This window comes from Lactuca virosa, chromosome 4, assembly GCF_052849685.1.
Source record: "Lactuca virosa cultivar CGN04683 chromosome 4, Lactuca_virosa_CGN04683_v6, whole genome shotgun sequence".
Lineage (NCBI taxonomy): Eukaryota > Viridiplantae > Streptophyta > Magnoliopsida > Asterales > Asteraceae > Lactuca > Lactuca virosa.
In genome coordinates, this window is record NC_136429.1 from 432,099,347 (window position 1) to 432,123,541 (window position 24,195).

Consider the following 24,195-nt stretch of genomic DNA (forward strand, 5'->3'; position numbering starts at 1 on the left):
ATTAGTATTGATCAAGAATTAATTTATAATTAATTAAGTGATCAAAAGGAACTAATTAAATATGGACTCTAAGATATATGTGTGTGATGGGCCAAGTTCATTTAGGTTGGGCTAAGCTTTCATGGATAGTCCATGGAGTGTTTAACCCATGGATCATATGAAATGAAAGGTCATGGGTATTAGGGTTTAACCCTAATCTCCACACTATATAAAGATGTCCTTGGTTGGTGAAATGGGCACTAGTGTGTGTACACAAAAGGGCAAGGCCGATTTCACTAGAGAGAACCAAAGTATCCTTATTCTCAAGGTTATTCCAAGTGTTCATGGTGTTGTGTGAACCATTTGAGGTGTCACACTTGGGGCACTAGGCACTCAAGCTTCATGAAGACAAGTTACATCAAAAAAGGTATGTATTCTATCTATTTTATTATCCAAGTATATGATATTTGTATGCTAGTATAGGGTAATATCTTGGAAACTTCATATTTGCATGTATAATAGAGAAAACATAGATCCAAGGTATTTAGGGTTGTATGTGCACCATAGGATGTTGTAGTATACTAAAACCCAACAGATCTGTCATCATTTCGTGATGCTTCTTCAATATAGTTCTTTGTTCTTCCATTGCAGTGTCAGTAGCATCGTGTCTTTTTGTTGAAGCTTCCATGAATTTCATCAACATGGTCTCTAATTCTGATTTCTTCTCAACTGGTGGTTGCTCTCTTTGGTAGAAGCCTCGGCCAGTTTGCCTAAATTTCTCTTCTTTTTGCTTATTGTATTCTTCGTAAGGCAGCCACTCTTTCTTTGGTTTTCTCCAATCTTCATCATACTTGTCCCCACTTGAGTAGCATACTTGAGCTTTCTTGTTTCCATATTCATCCATATTGCAATCCTTTGTCAAGTGTGGGCCACTACATCTCTCGCAACCAAGTCGAATTGCATGAATTGATTGGTCCAATTGAGTCAATCTCCTATCCATAGTGCTAAGCATTGCCATCACATCAGCCATCTCTTTAGTTTGTGCACCTCCACTGCCTTTCATTCCATCGCGTCCTGGGTTGTGATACTCACGAGAGTGCTTTGAAAATTCTTCAACCAGCTCCTTGGCCTGAATTTGGTTCTTCTTTGTTAGTGGTCCTTGTGAATCAAGGAGTTGTCTAGTCATGACATTCACCCCATCATAAAATATTGACATTTCTTGCTGAAGATTTAGGTCATGTTGAGGAAAATTCCTTAACAACCCCTTGTAGCGTTCCCATGCCTCGTATAATGACTCCCCCGGGTTTTGCTCAAAGTTGGCATAATCGCCTTCTTGAGTTTAGAGATTTTGGAGGGTGGGCAAAACTGATCTAGAAATCTCTCACGCAATTGGGCCCATGTGGTGATTGTACCAGGTGGGAGTGCCTTTAACCAGTCTTTTGCTGCTCCCTTGAAAGTGACTGGTAGCATCCTTAGCAAAGCTGTCTCCCTTGGGATATTGGGAGTATTAAAATAATCTGCAATATCGTTCACCTCGTCTAAGTGTTTGAAAGCATCCTCGTGATCCTTCCCGTAAAATGGGATATCCTTAAGTGCAGGAAGGATATGTCCCTTCAACTCGAACGTGGCATTGGCAGGAATCGTAGGATGTACTAAACCCGACCCCACATCATCTCGAATGCGCTTCTTGTAGTCCCCCATGGCCATCTCATCTATATTTGCCATATCGTTCTCCGGCTCGTCCTCGGGTTCACTCGTATAAAGTCCAAATTCTGCGTCGGATTCGTATTCTGATTCGTGTGGAATAGGAATTGGACCAAGTTCTTCAACTTTGCCCTTATCCTTTGAGGCTGAACTCGATTCCACTGTCTTAGTCTTCTTCCCCGACTTCCTTGAAAAGGCTGATTTTAGTTCTTGCAAGGGTGTCTTCTTTGGCGTTTGATCTTCCTTCGCGTTCTTGTTCTTATTTTTGTAAAGGGCTGACTCCGGATCTTCAAGTGGTGGCACCAAAGGTGTGTTAGAGCCTCTGGTCATGAACTCCTGCAAACTAAACAAAATAAAAACATAAAACTGAACTAAAATAGAAAAATAAACTAAAAACTAAAGAAACTAAAAATCAGAGTTCTCACGTCGTGAATCTTTAAGATTCACGTCGTGAGTCCTGTAATGCAGAGAAAAAATTATAACAGAAAAGTAACTTCTTGCAGGTTTGATCCTACAAAAAAAAGGATCGATTAAATTAAAGCAAACAAACTAATAAACTAAGCCGTTCCCCGGCAACGGCGCCAAAAACTTGGTGTGCACGGAAGTACCCACTAATTTTAATATTTATAACCTAACAAACTTAGACTAACTATGCACTTATAGGCAGTGTACCTAGTCAGATTACTGTATAGCTTGGGTAAGTCGGGTGTCGATCACAGGGAACGGTGTTATTAATTAATCTATTTACTACTAAACTAATCTAATTATTAACAAGCTAAAAGGGTTTTTATCTGATTTTTGCAAGATCAGACTAACTTAACTCAAATTCAAACAATAATTAAAAACACACTCTTATCTAGTTCGAATCCACTTCGTCCTTATGGCTAGCTAATAATTATGGATTATTAAGTTGGTTGTTATTATATTAGTAATTTAGGTCTAAATTTACCAATAGTTAATTAATTCATGTAAAACTATGTATGGTCACACACAATTAAACACAGAACCAATTATGTTTATGAATATGTTATGTAAGATTTATCATGCAAACACAATTATGGTCATAATCTATGTTCTCTAGCACAACAAGGTTAATTACTTCAATTACTAACTAGAATTTTGGTCGATCCTAACTCTAGCAATTCAATGTTCACTAAATTACTAGGTTATCAAGTTCATGCAGTTAATGGTCACTAAGCTACAAATAACATGAATTTAAGCAACTAAAGCAACAACTTAAGCATGCTAGGTAACAATAAATCAAACACAAGCAATTCACCAACTAAATAAATCCATATAAAGTTATGCTATTCATAAGTTTGAAGCTTCATCTAGCTAGATAAGAGTAGCTAGATTCAGCTGCTCATAGTAGCAACTAATACATAAACACAACTCAAATAAGAAAACATGTCTATAAGTATCAAACAAGTAAACAAATTATGAACTTTTACTCTTTTGGTGTTGAAAACCCTTTTCCAGGACCTTACTTCTGTTGTAAATCGCCTCCTGGAACCTCTTCCTTTAGCCAAAAGTTCCCCCAAATCGTAATGGGCAAAGATATTTATAATATCTTCAAATTTACCGTTCACGTCGTGAGAATTTAAGTCTCACGTCGTGAACTCGAGATAATCGTATTCGGCAAGGATTCCTTCACCCGGATGCTTATCTTCTAACTCTTTCTACTCACGTCGAACCATCACCTGTTCACGTCGTGAGCACGTGTTTTGGGTGTTTTTTTTCGTTCTTCTTTTCTTCAAGTCCCCCAAAGCTCCAAAAGCTCCAAGTATTGTCACTTCTGGTCCCTTTCTTTGAAAATACTTCTATTTGGCTGCAAATAACATTTTATCCTCATAAGTACCATAATTCTATGCAAATAACCAAAATATTAAATAAAATGTAGATCAATATTGCCTAAAACTATGTATAAATTTGGCAATATCAGAGATTTTATAACCATGCTAAAACTCGAAGACCTCGCACTCGACGTTCTTCAGGTGTCGAAATGTTATGATACTTGTCACCCCAGACCTGCCGGTCTAGCTGTTGCAAGCAGCTTAGGTGCGGGTTTGTCAGACTCAATATAGATCTATACACAACTATCACGCTCTCCCTCCAAGAGACTCTGATTATAACTACAGGACTTTTCTGTGGCATTTAAGAGTACCTCGAAGGTGAATGTCTCACAAATTTATTCATTAACAAGTTCACGTTGTTTGTATTGAAACACTCGTTTTGTAAATCGATAATATTACCATTCCTTTGTTAAATGAGGTGTTCAAACTATACTTATTATAGTTTACCAGTTGTGTGTTATGTTTTAATGAAACCTTGATATGCATGACCTTGTATTTCAACGAAAAGGACATTGAAACTACTAAGTGTAAATCTTACACGCCTTGCTCAGCATGTTACAAGGTGTGAATAACTCTTAAACTTGTGTTTGACAGTTTTACCCTTAACTGTCACTGTTTTAGAGTATTTGTAGAAAAATCGTATGGAGATGTGCAAGTAGTCATTTTAAAGGTATAACCTGAACTATTTGCATATTAAACAGTTTTGAAAAATATTAAGTTTGAGTTGGGTAAAACAGTTCCTGAACAGGTCACAACTTTTCTGTTGTAAGCTGTCCAGTTAAGTTTTCAAATATGTTTTGGTGTTTTAACTTGTATTCCTCCCCTGAAAACTAAAGAAAACTGGAAAATGTAGGGGTATGAACTCACCTGGAAAGTGTGGTGATTTTGAAGAAAACGGGATTTTTCTCGGGCAGCACTTCGACCGGAAAGTGGTAAGTTTTTCGGGAATCTCGGAGCTTCGGACCTTCGTCGGAACTTGGATACTGAACCGGGGCGTCGGGATACTTTCCGGAGGCTCGAGAGTGAAAAAGTGGGAGAGAAAATGGTGAATTAGCAACTTAAAAACGGAAGCCTTGCATCTTATTTATAGGGGGGCTGCCAGGTTTCGTACGTTGGGCGTACTCCGAAGTACGTGTGGCGTACCTTGTCCGCAGCTCGTACGCGGGGAGTACGTCAGCGACGACGTCATCGGTCGCCAGTCTTTGGATGGGATGGGAGTAGAGGGCATAGGGGCGACGTGGTCAATCCAAGGCCCTTCATCTGCGTACGTTGGGCGTACCCTCGTACGTGGGGCGTAATCCTTCGGATAAGCCTCGAAGTGTGTGCCCAAATCTTCTAAAATGCGTAACTTTCGCATACGAGCTCCGTTTTTGACGTTCTTTATATCCATGCGTAGGTGAGAATATACTCTACAACTTTCATTTAGACTTTGTCGGCAAATTTTGATTTTATTTTTAATTATATATTTTTAATAGGCCGGGACAGGATAAATCCGTTAAAAATTGATAACCTCTTCATCCGATGTCCGTTTTCGTCTGTCTTTTTACTGTTATACTACTATTGTCGATATCTTCAATTCTCGTTTAGGTTGTGTCGGCTATAAATCGTTCGATCTTGATTTCGAGTTTTTAGCTGTCTACTGCTGTTATGAAACTTAGAAAAATCATAACTTCCTCATACGAAGTCAGATTTGGACGTTCTTTTTATGTACGCTCACGGTTTGTTATTATCTACGACTTTCGTTTAGATACTTAAGGCTAAAAAGTCTTTTATTGAAATTTCACTTTTTACGCTTAACAGTGTTTTACCGGTTTTGTCGCGGATCTTTGATTGGTCATAGCTACTTCGTTATAACTCGGATTTGAGTGTTCTTTATATTTCTGAAAACCTTGACACGATATCTAACATTTTATGTATCCCAATTGAGACTTTTGAACATTTCATTTTTGACGCTATTTTTATTGATTCCAAAATAGATTATAATATTTGACTTTTTGAACATTACATTGACTTGGAATATCGGGTTGTCACACCAATGTACCCACAACAACAACTCCCTTACCACCAATACCCTAACTACCAACCTTATCCACCACAAATGAACAACCAATACCCACCCTACTAACAATATCCCAATTACATGCAACAATATCCCAATCCACCCAATCCCCCTCAAGAGTTGACACTTAGACAAATGATGGAGATGGATGTTACTCACACACCCCTTGGTATTGTTTACCCAGCAAACCGCCGAGGAATTGAATTGAATTAAAGTTTCATACATCAACTCACCAAGTTCCATGGTTTGGATAGAGAAGATCCTCAAAGTCATTTGAAATCCTTTCACATGATATGTGTTAGCATGTTGCCCGAACATGTGACATTGGATGATTTCAAGTTAACCACCTTCCCTCTCACCTTGGAAGATAAAGCTAGATAGTGGTTATTCAACTTACCACCGGGATCCATTCACACATGGGAAGAGTTAAACAAAGCCTTCAGTAGCAAGTTCTATCCCACTTCCCGGATATCAAGTCAAAGAAGTGACATTTTGGGGATTCGTCAAGGGGAGAATGAGACTTTTCATGACTTTTGGGAGTGATTCAACAACTTGTGTACACGTTGTCCTCAACACAACATACCCAAACAACTACTTCTTCAACAATTTTATGAGGGAATGAATGAAAAAGATCAAAGGATGATTGATGCTTCAAGTGGTGGTGACATCTTCAACAAGACACCCGAAGAGATAAGATCACTTTTTGGAACCATTTCTCAAAATCAACGGAACTTTGAGACCCGAAATGAAATGAAGAGAAATTCTCAACAAGTGGTTAGTGAAGTTAGCAACACCCAACACTTGGAATCAAAGCTCTTAGATTTGACTAATGTGTTAAGTCAAATGGTGGTGGGAAGTGGTCAACAATTAATCGTGTGTGGTATTTGTGCAATGATCGGGCATTATATGGATAAGTGTCCCTCACTTGGTAGTGAACCGGAGGATGTTAATGCAATGAAGGAATATCAAGGTCAACCAAGACCCATGGGCTTTCAAAATAACTACAACCCAAATTGGAGGAATAACCCAACCAACCCCTACCCACCAAAACAAAACCCACCACATGTTATGATAAGACCCCAATTTTCTCAATACCCATCACAAAAACCTCCATATCCACAAACATCTCATCCCACTCCGAATTACCAACAAACTCCACAACAAGGCCAATCAAGTGGTAACCATCAAATGAGCCTTCAAGAACTTGTTACTTCTCTTGCTCAAAGTCAACCCCAATTTCAATAAGAGACCAAGAACACTTTCTCCGACATTCAAGCACAAATTGGAGACTTGGCCACCGCTCTCAACAAGATGGAATAAAGGGGTAAACTTCCATCTCAAACCGAGAATAACCCCAATGTGTGTGCAATAACCTTGCGAAGTGGGAAAACACTTGGAGAAAGCAACCCTAAAAGAGTTTCAAGAGAAGACGAAGATGAAGTTATTATTGTTGAACCTTCGAAAGTTGTAGTTCCTCCAAGGGAACCGGTTGTGCCAACAAATGATCAACCTGACTCTTCCAACAAGAACATCAAGCCATTGGTCATACCACCACCCTTCCCTTCCCGGTTAGACTTTTCCAAGAAGATAGAGGAAGAAAATGAATTATTTGAAACTTTAATCAACATTCCACTAATGAATGCTATTAAGCAAATTCCAAGTTATGCAAAATTTCTCAAGGATTTGTGCACCAAGAAGAGGAAATTCAAAGCGAATGAAAAGATTCAATTCAATGCAAACATGTATGTGGTTATCTAAAAGAAGTTACCTCCCAAATGCAAGGATCTGGGAATATTTGCTATCCCATGTACCATTGGTGATTTTCATGTCGAAAGTGCTATGTTAGATCTTGGAGCCTCGATCAATGTGATGCCATATTCGGTTTTTCAATCTCTCAATGTTGGACCTTTGGAAGAAACCGGAGTAATCATTTAATTAGTGGACAAGTCAAGTGTATTTCCAAGAGGCATGTTGGAGGATGTACTAGTGCAAGTCAATCAACTAGTATTTCCCGCGGACTTCTATGTCATTGACCTTGAAGAGAAGACTTCGTCCAAGTCATCTATGATCCTTCTTGGAAGACCCTTCATGAATACTGCTCACACGATTATTGATGTCCATAATGGGAAGATCACCATGGATTTTGATGGAGAGACCATTCACTTCAACATCTTTGAAGCAATGAGGTACCCTAACAACATTTCTCCATTGTATCGGGTTGATGTGATTGAGCCAATAAACGGGATAAGCCCTAATGTATGCACACACAAGATCCTCATGGAAGATGATTGTAAGCCTAAGAGGGAAGCTCAAAGAAGATTGAATCCTCCAATGATGGAAGTGGTCAAGAAGAAGATAATTAAAAGGTTCAAAAGGTGCAAAGAGAAGAAAAAGGCATTTCATGACAAGCACATAACCCAAAAACACTTTATTTCGGTTCAAAAAGTTATTCTTTATCATTCACGCTTAAAGCTATTCCCGGAAAAATTGTGATCTCGATGGCACGGACCTTTCATTGTTATAAAAGTGTTTGATCCTGGTGTAGTTGAAATCAAGAGTTTGGAAACAAACCAAACCTTCAAAGTGAATGGACAGTGTTTGAAACCATTTTATGAAGGCTTTGACATGGGAGAATTCGACAACGTAACATTGGAAACTCCGATTTATGAAGGTTGAAGGAATCGGGCCTATGTCTTGGCAAAGACGTTAAATAAATGCATTGTAAATAAATAATCTCCACTTGAAGTTTTGATGTTTCTAGGCTTGAAGTTTGTCAAAAATAAGCATCTTGAGGTTTAGAAATGATCTTGGTAAAGTATGCAAAAAGTGTCAAAAATCTACAATTTGCTTGGGTACCCGCGCAAACGTTGAGCGACCCAGGCCCTACCCGCGTAAATCCGAGCTAAAAATCTGCAAAAATCTGCAATTTGCTTAGGTACCCGCGCAAACGTTGAGCGACCCAGGCCCTACCCGCGTAAATTCGAGCTAAAAATTACTCCAAAAGTGCCATAACATCTACTTCCTTTACGCGACCAAGCTTTCACCTGTGTGTAACTACGAAGCTAGTAACTCCACCCACACATCATTGTGTGACCCATGTGTTGCTTCCATACCGTCCTCGTGGGCCTCCTCCACCTTGATCCCGGTATGATCCTTCCTTACTCTCATCCTAAGCATTGAGGACAATGCTTAATTTTAAGCTTGGGGTGAGGTATTCTTATATTTTATTTTTTATTGCATTTAGGTTGTATATTGTTGCATTTAGAATAAGTCATTTAGGTCATTCATAAAAATTGCATAAAAAATTCAAAAATATTGCATATTTTGTTTCTTTCTTTTCTAATTTTCATACTTTTTAGATGCATTCTAGGTTAAGTTCATGAAATTTTGTTCTCTCTTGTCTTCTCATCCCTATAGGTACCATAGCGTCGAGTCATAAGTATTGAATCATAGATTGGTCCCGGCTCTTGATATGGAATTCCTTGTATTGGATAAATGGGACACGCTTTGAGCCTCACAGACCACTTTGAGACCGCTTGTGTGGGAGTCAGATGCAGGTAGCTTGATTGGGTCTAGGTGTGGAGGGATGTGGTTGGTCAAACCGATGTGTGCGAGAAAACATTATCCCGGCATGGTATTTTGAAGACATTGAAGACTCGCATCTTGGTTTTGGGGGGAATACCCCTTAGTACTCTCGAGTCTCGTCCGAGCCTTACTTAGTTAGATTCTCACCACCTTTTTAAGATAGGTCATCATTTTTCCAGAGGTCTAAAGTAGATAGTTAGATAGATTTTGTTTATCACACCTTGCATTGAGGTGCTTGATGAACTTTGAAGTGGGTCCCCGAATTCACATATTTTGGGACCAATTTTTTTCGGTAACATCCATTTTTTAGTCATTCCGCACCTTTTTAGTAGATCTTGACACATTGTCAATGATCGTTAGGTGTTCATGTTAAGCCTCTATCTATTAGTCCATCTTCACTATTGGAGTCCTATGTTACATGGTGAAATTCCTTAGACCTTCCAAGAAGAAAGATAAGAAGAAAAAAAACAAACAAACAAAAAAATTGAAGAAATTGGAAAAACAAAAGCAAAGAAGAAAAATGAAGAAAAAGAGCAACACAAAAAGAAGAACAAGAATCCAAGTTCAAGACTTCTCTCCATAAAAAAGTAAAACAAATCAAAATAAAAGAAAAAAAGAAAAAAAAAAGAAAAAAGAAAAGAAAAAAAGGAATGAAATAAGAAGACTAAATATCAAGCAGCAAGGAGACTGAAGACCAAATAACAGAAGTTCAATATTGAAGATTTAAATTGTTAGGTTTAGATTTAGGTTAAGTAGAATTTTTCCTTATTTTATTTAATTTTTGATTTTGGTGAGAAAAGGCTATGATGATGAGACGGTAGATTGTAAAGGACAATACAAGGGAGAAGCCTCTGAAACCGGATGTTTTCCCGGAGGCCGTGCTGCAAAACCCTATTTCGTTATTATACACTTTAGCCTGGAAAATGTAGGAATCATAGTGTGTGAAGAGGCGCCTTTCCTTCATGCATTATGATCTGCATTGGTGATTTAAAGTGCCCCCACTTGGCGCATCTTTGTTTCCTTTGTCTTGCACACCGCGACTACATCCAGCCGTGATCTATTTGCCCATCAAGTGGTTCGAGAATGTGGTTTATGGCTCTAAAGCGATGAACATTTTGAAGATACGTAGGGCCCATGAAAGACTAATAATGACCATGTTGACTGATGTTGACCAAGTTCTATGGTATCTTTCTTTTTCTTTTTTAGTTTGGCTCATCCCGAGCTCATTTTAGTCTTGTTCTAACTTGAGGACAAGTTAGGTTTAAGCTTCGGGTGATTTGATAATTTATTTTATTTAATTATTTTTATTAGTTTATTTTAGATTTTTTTAGGTCTTTTTATTAGTATTGCATTGTATTTTATTTATTTTCTTTATCATGGATCGTATCGGAGACTTTTTATTTTGCATGAGATATTTTGCAGGGTTTTGGAGCTCATTGCGGTTGCGGTTTGATTGGAGTTTGGCTTAGTGGGCTTTTCGATGAATTATTTGGCTTGGCGGATCCACCAAAGGAGATTTGGGCCTAAAAAGCTAAAGGCTTGGATGAAGTGGGCTTGTGAAGATGGGTCATGGATTGTTATTTTGGGCTTGGAGCATCCATATTTGAAGCTAGAAGTTGATTGGTTAATTTGAATCATGTGGGATATGGAGGGAACAAGGGAATCTTGGGTAGTGGAATGGTTATTGTAGGAGAATGGACCAATAGCATTTCAGCAACAACTTCGATTTCTACCATTGAAGAGCATAGGAGGCGATTTTGGGAGCTTGGATACTCATTCTTCTCATCTTTCTAATCAATTGGTAGATTCTTGATGCAAATAAACTTTTGTGATTGTTATTTTGTTGCCATGAGTGGCTAGTTTCTCTATTTTGGTTAACTTTGGTTAAAACTTTTGAATGTTTATGGGTTTTTGAAGGATTCATGCTTGATTATCAGTTATCTTATGTTTACGATTCTAGTTCATATTTCTTATGCTTGTTTAATGCTTTGATCATGAGCTTGATACTTGAATGAGCAATTGTTGGTTTATTTCTTTGGTTTTGCATTGAATCATTGAATTAACTTAGAACAAGGGCTTTATGATGGTAAAAATCATCTCTAGATTATGGATCATAACTCCTTTATGGATGTGTAAGCATTGACATCCTCTAGGAATTGGGGATTTCTTCATTCTTAAGGCTAATAAACTTCTTGGGTTCAACTGCTTCAATTAAATCCTTGATTTTGATTAAGAAGGTGTGTTGTGGGCTTCCCCAACCTCCATACTACCTAAGAGGAATCTTGGCATATCATGCTTCATGATTGTTATAACCAATTTGGGATGAATGATAAGCTTCATATTGAATCCTAATAATAAATACACAATTGTTCATTGTGTTGAAATGGCTTAGTTAACCAATTCTCTCCAATATTTGAGCATCTCATCATCTTGATTAATTGCAAGCTTTTTAGTTATTCAAGTCTTTTAGTTTTCAAGCAATCAAACACCCCCATTTTAGTTTAATTGTAGTTTATGATATAAGGCTACCATTGGTCATGTAGCCATCACTCATAGCCTTGGATTTAGAGACGTCAGGATTCGACGCATGGACCCGATCGGTTGGATCAGGAGGTTGTTAGAGCCATAGTGGTAAGATAACTAATGGCAACTATTGACAGACAAGGATTTCGTTTAGAAGTCGCGTAGAGAGACTGCGTGTGGGTCTTTTGGTTCTGCAATCGGGTCGGGACCCAGTATTTCGGATGATTGGTGAGCGAATTGAGACCCAGAAGGTCTCAGTAGCTTTTGGAAAGCAGTCATGTGGCAGCATGCTGTTTCGGGCAGTTTCAGTGTTTCGGGTAGTATTAGTGTTTTAAGATCCCATGTATGGATGGAGTTCTGATTGCTTGGGTGATACTAAGTCACTCACAGCGGGATTATCTGAGTTTGGCCAAGAATAAGTGATCTGCAAGGATAATTGGGTCCGTGATCCTGTTTTATAGTGGGAACCTCGAGCTATCAGAAGTTGAGTAGTCAGTTGAGAGATAAGTGGACTGGGTTCAACAATAATGATCCAGTATGAGTGGTCTGACAGGGAGTCAGACCACCTCGAGACCAAATATGAAAGGATTTATGGAAGCAAGGGCTAAAGAGTAAATTCTGGACCTAAATTGAAAAGGATTTGTAGAGGGAGGGGTTGCTTAGTAAAATTCGGACTTAATTTGTAAAGGATTTTAGGAGGCAGGGTTTAAATGGTAAATTAAGGATTTATTTTGAAAGAAATGGGGGAAGGAGGGACCATTTGAGTTATTATGTAAACAAGTTATGGGAGATCGTGGTATATAAACCCGTCACCCCCGGTTCTAAACCCTAACCCTAAAAAGAGAGGCAGCCGCCACCCTCCTTCTTCGTCTCCGGCGCCGCCGCCACCATTCACCCCATCCGTTCTCCGACCACCCTAGCCACCACCATGTCGAGTGTTGTTGTTGCTATCTTTTCGTGGAGGCTGAAAACGGAGACCGACGAGGGATTGTGCCATTTCAGTCGTGAGTAAGGAAGAATGCACCTCAGCCGCCATGTCGCTGCAGTTGCTGCCGCTCGGAGATGCGTCCATCGTCGGACGCCGCGACTTTATTTGCCGATGTTGGGTCAAAAATATGGTTTATACTTTACTTTTCTAGGCATTAATAGTTTTTTGGTCGTGTAATATATTTTTGCAGTTGTATTTACGGCCCAATGGGTGTTTACGGCCGTAAACCCATTTACGGCCGTAAACCCATTTATGGCTCATATTCCCCAAGTATATATATAGGTGTTAGGTGGTTGAGGAGGGATTGATGAACAGAAAAGGAGTGTACGGCCAAGAGAGAGAGAGAGAGAAAGGAGCATATGTGTGTAAGTGTGTGAATCTTGTGTAAGGGAACTTCATTCTAATCAATACATTCAAGATTCATCATCTTCTTCTTCTCCTTCTCTTCTATTTGATCTGACATCATCCAATTGAGTGGGATTCCGCACCATCAATTGGATCTGATTGATACATAAGTAGATTAGGGACTTACAATTAGTATCAGAGCTTGGATTGTATCAGTCAATTTTGTCAGATCTGGAGCTTATTTGATCTTATTTTCGAAAGATTTTTGCGTTTTTGGATAGATCTCTGAAAATTATGGGGGGTTTGTTCTTCGCGTTTTTCATAAAAAACGGGTATTTGATCGAGTTTTGGAGCAAAAAGGGGCAAAAATCGATGTTTTTGGTCGTAACCAGCGAGGGGGTGGCGGCGTTTACGGCCAGCAGCTAAGGTTTCCGAGTTTACGGCCCCGGAGTTTACGGCCCGAGTTTACAGCCCCGGAGTTTGCGGTCCGAGATTACGGCCCTCCGAGTTTACGGCTCGCACGTGTACGGTCCAGCAGCGTTTCCGGTTCGCACACCTTCTCGTTCAGCAGCCTCGGTCTCGCGCCTCACACCTCGTCCTCGCAAGCAGCAGCCTCGCCTTCGCATCTAAAAAATAGGAAACGGAATCGGGGGATGCCGGGGATCGAACCCGGGTTTCTCGCCTCATCTCTTCACGCGCCTTACCAGCTGATCTAGCTTGCTAGATGGAAGAACACTTCAAAATTTAATTCATAAACACTCCATGTCGCACCACTTTCGCAAATTTAACACTTTTAACCCCAAAAATCAATTTCTTTCATTTTTAAATTTCTTTTTCAACCAAAAATTTTAGTTTTTAAATTTTGACTTTTATTTTTGACTTTTTACTTAAAATTTTGACTTTGACTTTGAAAGTTTGACCTTTGACTTTAAACTTTGACTTTATCGTTTAACTTTTAAATTTTCAAATTTAGCTTTTCGGTTTGACTTTTAAGTTTGACTTTAGTTTGATTTTTTTAATTTGACTTTTAAGGTTGACTTTTGAGGTTTATAGTCAAAGGACATTTTTAAATTTAAGTTTGACTTTTAAGTTTGATTTTGGCTTCTAGTTGTGTTTTTAATGGCTTTTGAGGTCAACAAGGGAAATGAAGACATGAAAGAGAGTCAGGATATGTTAAGACAAAAATTCAACATGTTCAACTATATCGCTGGAGAAACCCTGGAAGCTCAGTTGCAGCAATTTACTACACTTACTACTGAGATGAGTATAGCTGGGATTTTCTTGACTAAATCTGAGATAAATAAAAAGCTGTTGAATGCACTTCCAAAGTCGTGGGATATGAACGTGGATGTCATCAAGAAGACAAAAGATCTCAATCGTCTTAGTCTTGCTGCTGTAATTGAAGAACTTGACGCTTTGAAGTGTGGAAAAACAATGAGTTCGTCAAACCTTCCGGTCAATGAAGTTTCATGTTCTCAATCATGTGAAGCTACGATTAAATTTCATCGGGAACAAATTGATTTATTAAAAAGAGAAGTTGAGGACCTGAGATATGAAGGATATCAACTTAGAAAAGGACAAAAACCCCTAAAGGCCCAGTTAGAAACAAAAATAAAGGACTTTAGGAGACTTCAGGAAGACTACAGTAACAAATGTGAAAATTATGATTATATCAAGAGACAGAATGTTGAGTTAATTACTGAGCTTGATACATTAAAAGGGCAATTTGAAACTGCAAATTTTGATTTTAAAAGGTTTGATGTATCAAGCGAGGTAGTTGCCAACATGATTGACCATTGCCTACAGTTCAAACGAAACCAGCAAAAGGGTTTAGGATACGATAATGTACCTCCTCCTTTTAATCATACATATCAGTATCACCCTTTGTCTAAAGACGAGATTGCCAACGAACCTTTCATGGTGTATGGCAAGCCATCTGGTTTTGTTTCAGGAGGATTTATTAATGTTGAAAGTACTAACCTTTCTACTTCCCCTGCAGATCAATCCTTAGATCAGTCAAAGCACAAAGTTGAAGGATCTGTTTCTGATAACAAAACTGAGTATGAACCTGATGTTTTTGTTTCAAATGATAACTCTTTTGTTTCCGATGTTAAAATCAATGATACATCTTGTGATGCTTCTGCATCGGATCATGTTGAGTTAAATTTTTTTGACATGTTTGATGATTTGTTTGAAAATACTGATGTTCCTGTTTCTAGCACATCTACTTCATGTGCAGGTAAAGTAGCAGAGGATGAGAACAAGGAGAACACCATTGAACAAACCAACATCTCCTTGAACTCTGAATCTGTTGCTCCGAACTCAGCTGCTTCTGATCAACCTGTCGTTGAGAAGTACAGGCCACCAAACCAAGTGAAACAGCCGACTTGCTGTAATTGTGCTTGTGGGGACAATAAGAGACAAGGCATGGATACGCCACCAGGGGTAGGAAGAAACAACTTCACAGTGAAGAAAAAGACATGTTTTCACTGTGGAACACCTGGACACATTCCCAGAAATTGTCCTAATCGTGCATATGTTCCCTACTATGCACAACGGTGGCAGAACGCGCCAAGAGGGAGATACTCCAAAAGAAATCCCTCAAGGTCACGTTCAGACAATGGCGACTGGAACACGCAAAAGGCGAAAAATCAAACTCCCAAGGCTAACAAATCAACTCCCAAGGGCAAGAAGGGAATGCCGGCCCAGAAGCCAATTTCAAGAAATGCTCCAACGAAACCAAAACCGGCTAGGTCAAAATCATCTCGACAACAGACCTCAAGTTCAAAAGCAAGTACTGAGGCACCCATCGGATCGAAAAAGAAATGGGTTAAACCCAACTACAGATGGGTACCAAAGGTTCAATCTCCCAAATCTCCTAATGCTTCTAACGTTTCTTCATCTTCTGTTTGTGATAAACAGGACATGTCGTGGGAGAATGTTCCTTGCAAAGATGACAAAGGTCGACCCAGTTTCAAAATGGACTGGGCACCAAAGACCAACTGATCCCGCTCTGTGTCGGAGCAGCTATGGAGGCATATCATCAGACTTCGGTTTGTTGGTAGTGCTGTTCCAGGCACATGATAGGGGACATCTCTCAACTGTACAACATTCAGACCTTTGTTTGAGAGTATGTGTCCTTTGCGGGAAAGGAAGAAAAGAAGGGATCACACATGGGGTTAGTACTTAATGACATGAAGAATTTTCGGATCTGTTCTGAGATTATGCGTGCTGTTCTCAGACCTTCTGGATGCAAATTCAATCGGTGAATTACGGTTTGAGTTTTCTTCTCTATACTCCTGAGTTTTTCTTAAGCTGATTCGCTTCAAAGACAAATTTTTGTTTTAGGATAGTTTAAATTTGCGCATTTGCATTCGTTTCTCTCTTATGCACAAATTTAGGGGGAGAAATAAAAACAAAACAAAAATTTTAAAATTTTAAAAAATCCAAAAACATTAGAAAATCAAAAAATCCAAAAATATGTTGGTTATGGAATGTGCTTGCAGGTTATGTGATGGGAAGTGATATAATCATGTGATAACAGGCAATCTGAATCTGTGTAAGGGACTGAATCTGAATTGTCAAGGCTCTGTGTTCGATGCGCTGGTAGGCACGAGAGATTAAAATGGACCTGACTAGGCATTAATGAACTTAAGGAATCTAGAGACTTGAAAAATCTTGACCTAGATAGATCCATTTTGCCTGACAATACAACGCTCAGATAGGTTGAGCAGGGAGATATACATGATAATCCACCGGTCACATTAAAGTAATCCGTATCTAGAACCGTGGTTTAACTCTTCCTCGATGTACGGACTTTGTCCTTAATTCCGGTATTGATGGGGCGACTGGGGAATTCCGATAAAGTAGGTCTGTAGGAAATTATTTTCTTGCTTTCTTTCTGTTAGTCATATGTTGCCTCCTCTGCGTGATTGAAATACATCCGACCTGGACTGCAACATATGCAATTCTATATCTCTGCATCTTCTATCTATGCAATTCTTCCTGTCTGTTAGTCATATGCTGTCTCCTTTGCGTGATTGAAATACATCCGACCTGGTACACAGCATATGCACCATTCTACTTCTCAATCCCTCTAAATCTGGTTAGTCATATGTTTCACCCTCTGTGAGATTGGAAGAGATCCGACCTGGGTGTATAGCATATGCATTCTAAATCTGACTTCTCTCATAATAATTGTCTGCTCACCTAAAGTAAGGAGTACTTTGGAAGTTCATGATTATTGGGGTATGTCAGGAAGCGGGAAACATGTTCTAATACATTTAAAATTGAACAATCACTAGGTTGTCTGTAGATCTCGCTGCTCAATTTAGGTGGACAACAATATCTTTGGTCGTCATCAGCTGAATGGTCCTTAAGGAATATTATCTAGGAACTTAGGATCACATTGTCTTGTCACTTATAGTATGTCCTAATTTTGTCACAATCTCTCGTGTTTAAGTGGACCACAATACCGGCGATTGACCAGATCTATTCATGAAGGGAGAGGTACTGATAAACGGATAAAGGTTGTCTAAAAACTTTGATCCCAAATCGCTCTTAAAGTTAGATATCATTTTATTTTTGTTAAATTTGTTCATAGTTTCTTCTAATTTAAATATTAGGGGAGAATTAAAAATTTTAAAAACCAAACAAAAATCAGAAAATTAAAAATCCAAAAAATAGTGTTATTTCTGTTTTATTTCTTTTTAAGAAAATATGAAAAATCCAAAAATATTTTTGTTTCTGTTTTAATTTGTGTGCTAAGTTTTCTTTTAGTTTTGTTTTGTCTTGAAAAGTGAATTCAGGTGAAAATGAAACTCATGGAGTTTGTGTCGAAGATTTTTGAGTCAAGGCTTCATCCGTGATCATCGAAGAATTCTCTTTCGAAGGAGCAAGAAATGAAGATTATTCTTTCAACATTCAATCTTTCAACCCCAGAAGCAAGGTGAAGCTGCACTTGAAGATTATGTGACGGATTGCATTGAAGCCTACTCAATCAATCTGCTGCTATCTTAAACCTGCTGAAGCGATCCAGAAGATTTGTTATCTCTGATGTTCTCTCTAAAGATTCTCAAGCTGAAAGCACTATCTTTCAAGAATGAGTACATCAAGCCTCCTCACCGACGTGCGTTCAAAGCCAAATCTTGAAGAAATGCTCAAGTGCTCAAGATGAAGTCATTCATTGAAGATTCATCAAGTTCATCTTGAAGTTGTGAAGAATTTGAAGATAAATGCTGAAGCCAAGCTTTCAATGAAGATGAACAAGAAAGCAAGCTACTTTTTAGGGGGAGCTTGTTGGTTTATTTAAGAAAAGAAAGCTATAAACCAAGGGGGATATTGTTGGGTCAAAAATATGGTTTATACTTTACTTTTCTAGGCATCAATAGTTTTTTGGTCGTGTAATATATTTTTGCAGTTGTATTTACGGCCCAATGGGTGTTTACGGCCGTAAACCCATTTACGGCCGTAAACCCATTTATGGCCCATATTCCCCAAGTATATATATAGGTGTTAGGTGGTTGAGGAGGGATTGATGAACAGAAAAGGAGTGTACGGCCAAGAGAGAGAGAAAGGAGCATATGTGTGTAAGTGTGTGAATCTTATGTAAGGGAACTTCATTCTAATCAATACATTCAAGATTCATCATCTTCTTCTTCTCCTTCTCTTCTATTTGATCTGACATCATCCAATTGATTGGGATTCCGCACCATCAATTGGATCTGATTGATACACAAGCAGATTAGGGACTTACAGCCGGAGAAGCGAGCTGGGGAGGAGCCGCTGCCATTGGTTGAAGTCCGCTGCGACCATTCTTCTTATTCTCTTCTTCCGCTAGCCACCACCTGATTCCGGATCGCCATTGAAGCACCGCCAGACGCTATGTTGTTGTTGTTGTCGTTCGATAAACGCCACCAGGTGGGTGGCTGCTTTTGGATCTCGAGCAAGGCATGTGTGTGGTCGCTATCTTGCTTCCTCCATGAATGGTCATGGTTCTGTCACCACCAGCCACCATGTGGTGGTGGCTGTGGGCGTGTCTTGGTGCGTTGTGCGTGTTTCTGCGATGTGTGTGTTTATTTTAGTAAAGTGGTGTTGGGTTGTTTGGTCGGAAAACCGAGAAAAGGCAACCACCACCACCGTGAGGCGGTGGCTGCCGCCATGTACCACCGCCGGCCACCATAAGAATGACTGTGTGTGTGTGTATTCTTAGTGTGTGTGTGTGTTATTTGGGAAATTTCATTGTAAAAATTCTAATCGTGACAGAATAATGAAAAGAAAACACGCCTGCCGCCACCAACCGCCGTGTTGGGTGGCGGTGTGCTTTGTTTGTGCATTGACTTGTCACACCCCCAAACCGGAACGGCGGAAACGTTCGGGGGTGGATGACGTCATGTCACTACTAGAAAACAACCCTTTAATGACGCGCAAACAATGACACGCACTGATAGAGGACACGTATTTGTGCGTGCCCTAAAAAATAATGTCATTTTTGCAAAATTTGAAGGATGGAAGACACGCATTTGTGCGTGACCTAAAATTAGTGTCCAACAAAAAAAACACGGACGGCACCTATCCTAAAAAGCGTGTCGTGTTAACGTGTCATTTTATAATTTAACTCTATGAACGCGCGTTCTCTGTTTTTTCATAACCAGGGGGAAATGAAATCCAAAAAATTAAAAACCCCGCCTGTTGCGTCTCCTCCTTCTCCTTCGGTATGATGTAAAATAGTCCAACCATGAAACCCTAATAGCATTGTTTGGCTTTCAATATTTCTCCATTTCGTATTTTTGGAGCTCAGCACCAACACCAGCCATATAGAGGTTAACGGTGGCAAATATTCTCTTTTCTCCACCATTTTCTTCCTCTTAGGCCTCTTTATCTCCCTAATCGTTATCGTAAGTGTGAAAATCTTTAACTTATACCTTTAATTTAAACTTTAATTTGTTCTAGGGTTATGTTGAACCATAGTAAGAACGCGTACTGGATATGGGATACGATTTCCTACCGAACGCTTGGGGAACACGTCTTGGATCAGAAGATCCAACGATTTCAAAATTGAACCGACCTTACCTTTATTCGCATATACGGAACATTGGAACGAAGATTTAGATCGTCGATTGAAGTTTGGGAACACCGATTAAAGTTTGGGAATGCCGACTTGAACAATATTTGTGCGTTGGGTACATCGACTCAATATATGGTAACCAAAATCTCTTATTTTCCAGCAATTAATGTGTATATCTTAACGTCGTCTGAGTGTTTTACGACACGCATTGCGCGTCGTAAAAGGCTGTTTTTCTAGTAGTGTGTGTAGTATCACAGCAATTGTATCATAACAATCATAGTAAACACAACCATTACATTGAATACATATATAAAAAGAGTTTACATATGTTTTAATTCTTGTTTTTATACATCAAAAGTATAATCAAAATAAAAAGACGTGATTTTATACGCTCCGTCTTCTCAAAACTCCAGGAGGTACTTGTCTACTGATTTCCTGAGAATACAAGCAGTTTTGAAAGAGTATCAGCATAAAGCTGGTGAGTTCATAAGCGATGTTTTTGTAATGAAAACCTGTTGATGACTTTGTAAAAATGTTCGCATGTTTCCAAGAAAGTCCAATATTTTCTTTAGTAAGAGTGAGATAATATCAGTTCTATCTATAACCACTTAGTTCATGCTAGCCACGTATAAACCAATATCGAACAGACAGTTGACTATGTGAATCTGCCCTAAATCCACAACCAAACAAGGAACAGGAAATGAGGCGGAAAACACACATTCCACAGTCTATCGAATATTCTCCATACGCAACCCGGATGCCTAAACTAAGGAATTATAGAATTAACTATGAATGTTTGTTACTGTATTCTGTTGTAGTATAGAAAAACATTAGTTTGTATGTCTAGTTACTAACAATCGTAGTATGTGTGTATTCTTGTACAAAACCTTTGAATAGTATATTCTGTAAGAAAAACACTGGTTACCACTAGTGTGTATAGTAATTATGTATGAAAAAACCCTGGTTACTATCAGTATGTAAAAGTAGTTTCATTACTTAAAATAAAACTAATGAAGAATGAAATCCTGTAAAAAAATGATTAGTTTATACTATTGTGAGTCGTATAACCATGATTGATATGACCTAGTGACCTTTACAACGTTCTTCAGGCGTCGGTTACATGACATTTGTCACCTCAGGCATGTCTGCCTAACTGTAGCTAGCAGTTCAGGTGTGGGATTTTCAGTCCCGAATAGATCTATTCACAAACCTCACAGTCTCCCTCCACGAAACTCTGGTTATACTATGATAGGATTTAATTCAGTACACCTAAGGGTACAGTTTTGAAGTAGAGTCTCACAATTCTGTATAATCTAGTTTACGTGTAATTCTGTATTGTTCTCTTGTATTTGAATCCGTTGAATACTGTATGAGGTGATAATTATACTTAAATAATTATTAAATATTGTACTCTTGTAGTAATGTATATCATAAACTAAATCTGTCATAGTTTATATATTTAGCAGTGTATAACTCTGAATTCGTAAAAGTTGTGTATTGAAAACCCCAAACTATACCTATTATAGTTTGCATGTATATTGTGTATTTGGTTCGTATATTGATCTGAAAACTATGCAATTATGGTTGTACGTTGAAAACATCCCTTATGCTCAACATAGTACAAAAGGGATAAAATATCTAAATATTTTATAAAAACGTGGAAATCGTTTGTCTGTATCAATTGCATAAGTTTTATACTTCTTAAAAATCCTTTTGTTTTAGTTCACAAAAATCGTTTGTGTTTGGCTTGTATTCCCCCCTGAAAACATTAAAAATCGTAAAAGCGTAGGGGTATGAACTCACTGTTAGAAGTGTGCGAACGTCGAATCAACGAATTGGAATGATGACCCTCGAGTTGTAGCGTGTGGCACTTAACGTAATCCTAATAACAATTAAATACATTTATGCATTTAAATTAGTGATTTCGCTAGATAAAGTGTAGAAAACACTTGAGTTCGGTTAAGGAATGTTACCGGGACTTGATCGAATCGAGGAAAGTAGGATTTTCAGTCAAATACACCACTTAAGAAGTGTGTACGGCCGTGGACGAGGTGTACGGCCGTGAACGTTGTACGACCCTTGAAGGTGTACGGCCTTTGAAAGTGTACGGTCAATGAACATGAAGGTGTACGGCCTTTGAAGGTGTGCGGTCAATGAACTTGAAGGTTTACGGCCGTACACTCAAGAACAAGGATGTTGATTTCGACGAGAAACGTGCTCTAGATGCTCCGAAATGACCCCCAGTGGTGATTCTCGACATTTTTCGGAAGGTTTAGAGTGTTTTTAGGGATGTACGGTCGATATTCTTAGAGAGAGAAAGAGTGAGTGTCCTGCCAGAAGAGCGTAAATGAAGGGTAGGGTCTCATATTTATAGGGGTTGTCGTTGGTCGGTGGTAGGGTCCACCCGACGCCGGCCGTATACGATTGTACGGTCGTACACGGGTGTACGGCCGTGAACTCAAGTTAGGCCGTGAACTCGGTCTTGTTCGAAGGAAATCCCCGAAATTCCGCGTGGTTTTGGTTCCGACTCGAATATAGAACTTAAACTATATAGTTAAATGATTGTCCAAACCGAAGGCAGTTGACGGAACCCAATAAAATAAAATTTTATTAACGGAAATTAATCAACGGAAACTCGAAAAGGATTCGGGTTGTCACATGACTCATTTGGGATGCTTGGACAAAATGGACTAGAACCATAACCACCACCTTGAGGTGGTGGCCGCCGCCGTGAGCCGCCGTTGACCACCACTACCCGAGGTGGTAGTGGGTGGTGCCCAACTTGTGAAACCCTAGTGGGCCTAATGAAACCCTAATTGATCTAAAGACTTAGTTTTGGGCCTATTGGGCTATGATTGTGTTGGAAACCCTAATTAGGGTTTAGAAAACCCTAATTTTGGATATATGGGTTTTGGACTGTCGGGACCCGCATTTTGGATGACCGGATTAGGATTATGTATTAAGCATGGCCACACTACATGATTAACCCGATAGATTGATGGACTTAATGGATTAAGTCCTTAATGGGTTAAGTAAGAAACACTTAACCCTAATCGTCATTTTATGTGAAAACCCTAATTTCTATTGGGCTTTGATGATTGGACTATTAATGGGCCATCCAAGAACAAGCATATGGACTAGAATAATTTGATGAGCTTTAGGGTAAGGCCCATGTAAGGGCTTTGGGCCCAATTTGGAAAATTGGGCCATAAATGGGCCATAATTGGGCCCTTTATGATTATGAGATATTGGGCTGTTAGAAATGCCAATTGTTTGGACTGGACTAAACGGTCTGGCCTTAGAATAAGACCATGTAAAGGTTTGGGCCCAATTTGGAAAATTGGGCCATATGTTGGGCCTTGACTCATAGTTGACTTTTGGGCCTTTGGATTGGGCATTGGGCTTGAATCAAGCTAAGATGGGGGTAAAGTAGCCTTTTGTCCCAAGAATGGACTTATGGGTATATGTTGGAACCCAATTGTTGATTGGGTGTTAGTTTGATGATTGACAGTTCGAGAACCTATCATCCAGCAACTAGAGTTTTGTCTACGGGACTTCAGCAGTGTGAGGTGAGTTACCTTCGAGTAGAAGTGAGTCTAAGGCACCAAGGCCGACCCACTAGTAAGAGTTATAGTAGAGATAATTGTAATGCCCGTGTTTCTAGGCTAGGCATTTATATTGACATTATAGTCTAGGTTAACCTTTGTAACTCATTTTGAAGAAATGAACAGGAATTATGTGAATATTATGTGAATTATGTGTTTTATGCTTAATTATTAGGGCTTAATTAATTAAGAACAAAAATGTGCGTCAAAAATTAAATTTTAGATAAAGCCGATATCTATTAAGAAACTTGTAGTGGGCGTGACAAGGATTACGGATATATAAAGAATGCCGAAATCCGAGTTATAACGAAGAAGTTATGACCTGTCGAAGTTTCGCGACAAACTGGCACGGGGCCGAATGTCGTAAAAAGTGAGTTTTCGATAAACTACTTTTTGGCCTTAGTGATCTAAACGAAACTTGTAGTGTTCGTTAAACCGAGAGTAAGTATAAAAAGAACGCCCAAATCTGACTTCGTATGAGGAAGTTA

At 39.0% G+C, this 24,195-nt stretch overlaps 1 non-coding gene across 1 annotated transcript; it reads left to right on the forward strand.

Moving 5' to 3' along the window:
- Positions 1 to 1,211: 1,211 nt before the first annotated feature.
- Positions 1,212 to 1,320, forward strand: LOC145110456 (small nucleolar RNA R71). The gene has a single exon (XR_013709834.1). It is a non-coding gene; the product is annotated as a small nucleolar RNA R71 (small nucleolar RNA).
- Positions 1,321 to 24,195: the final 22,875 nt, after the last annotated feature.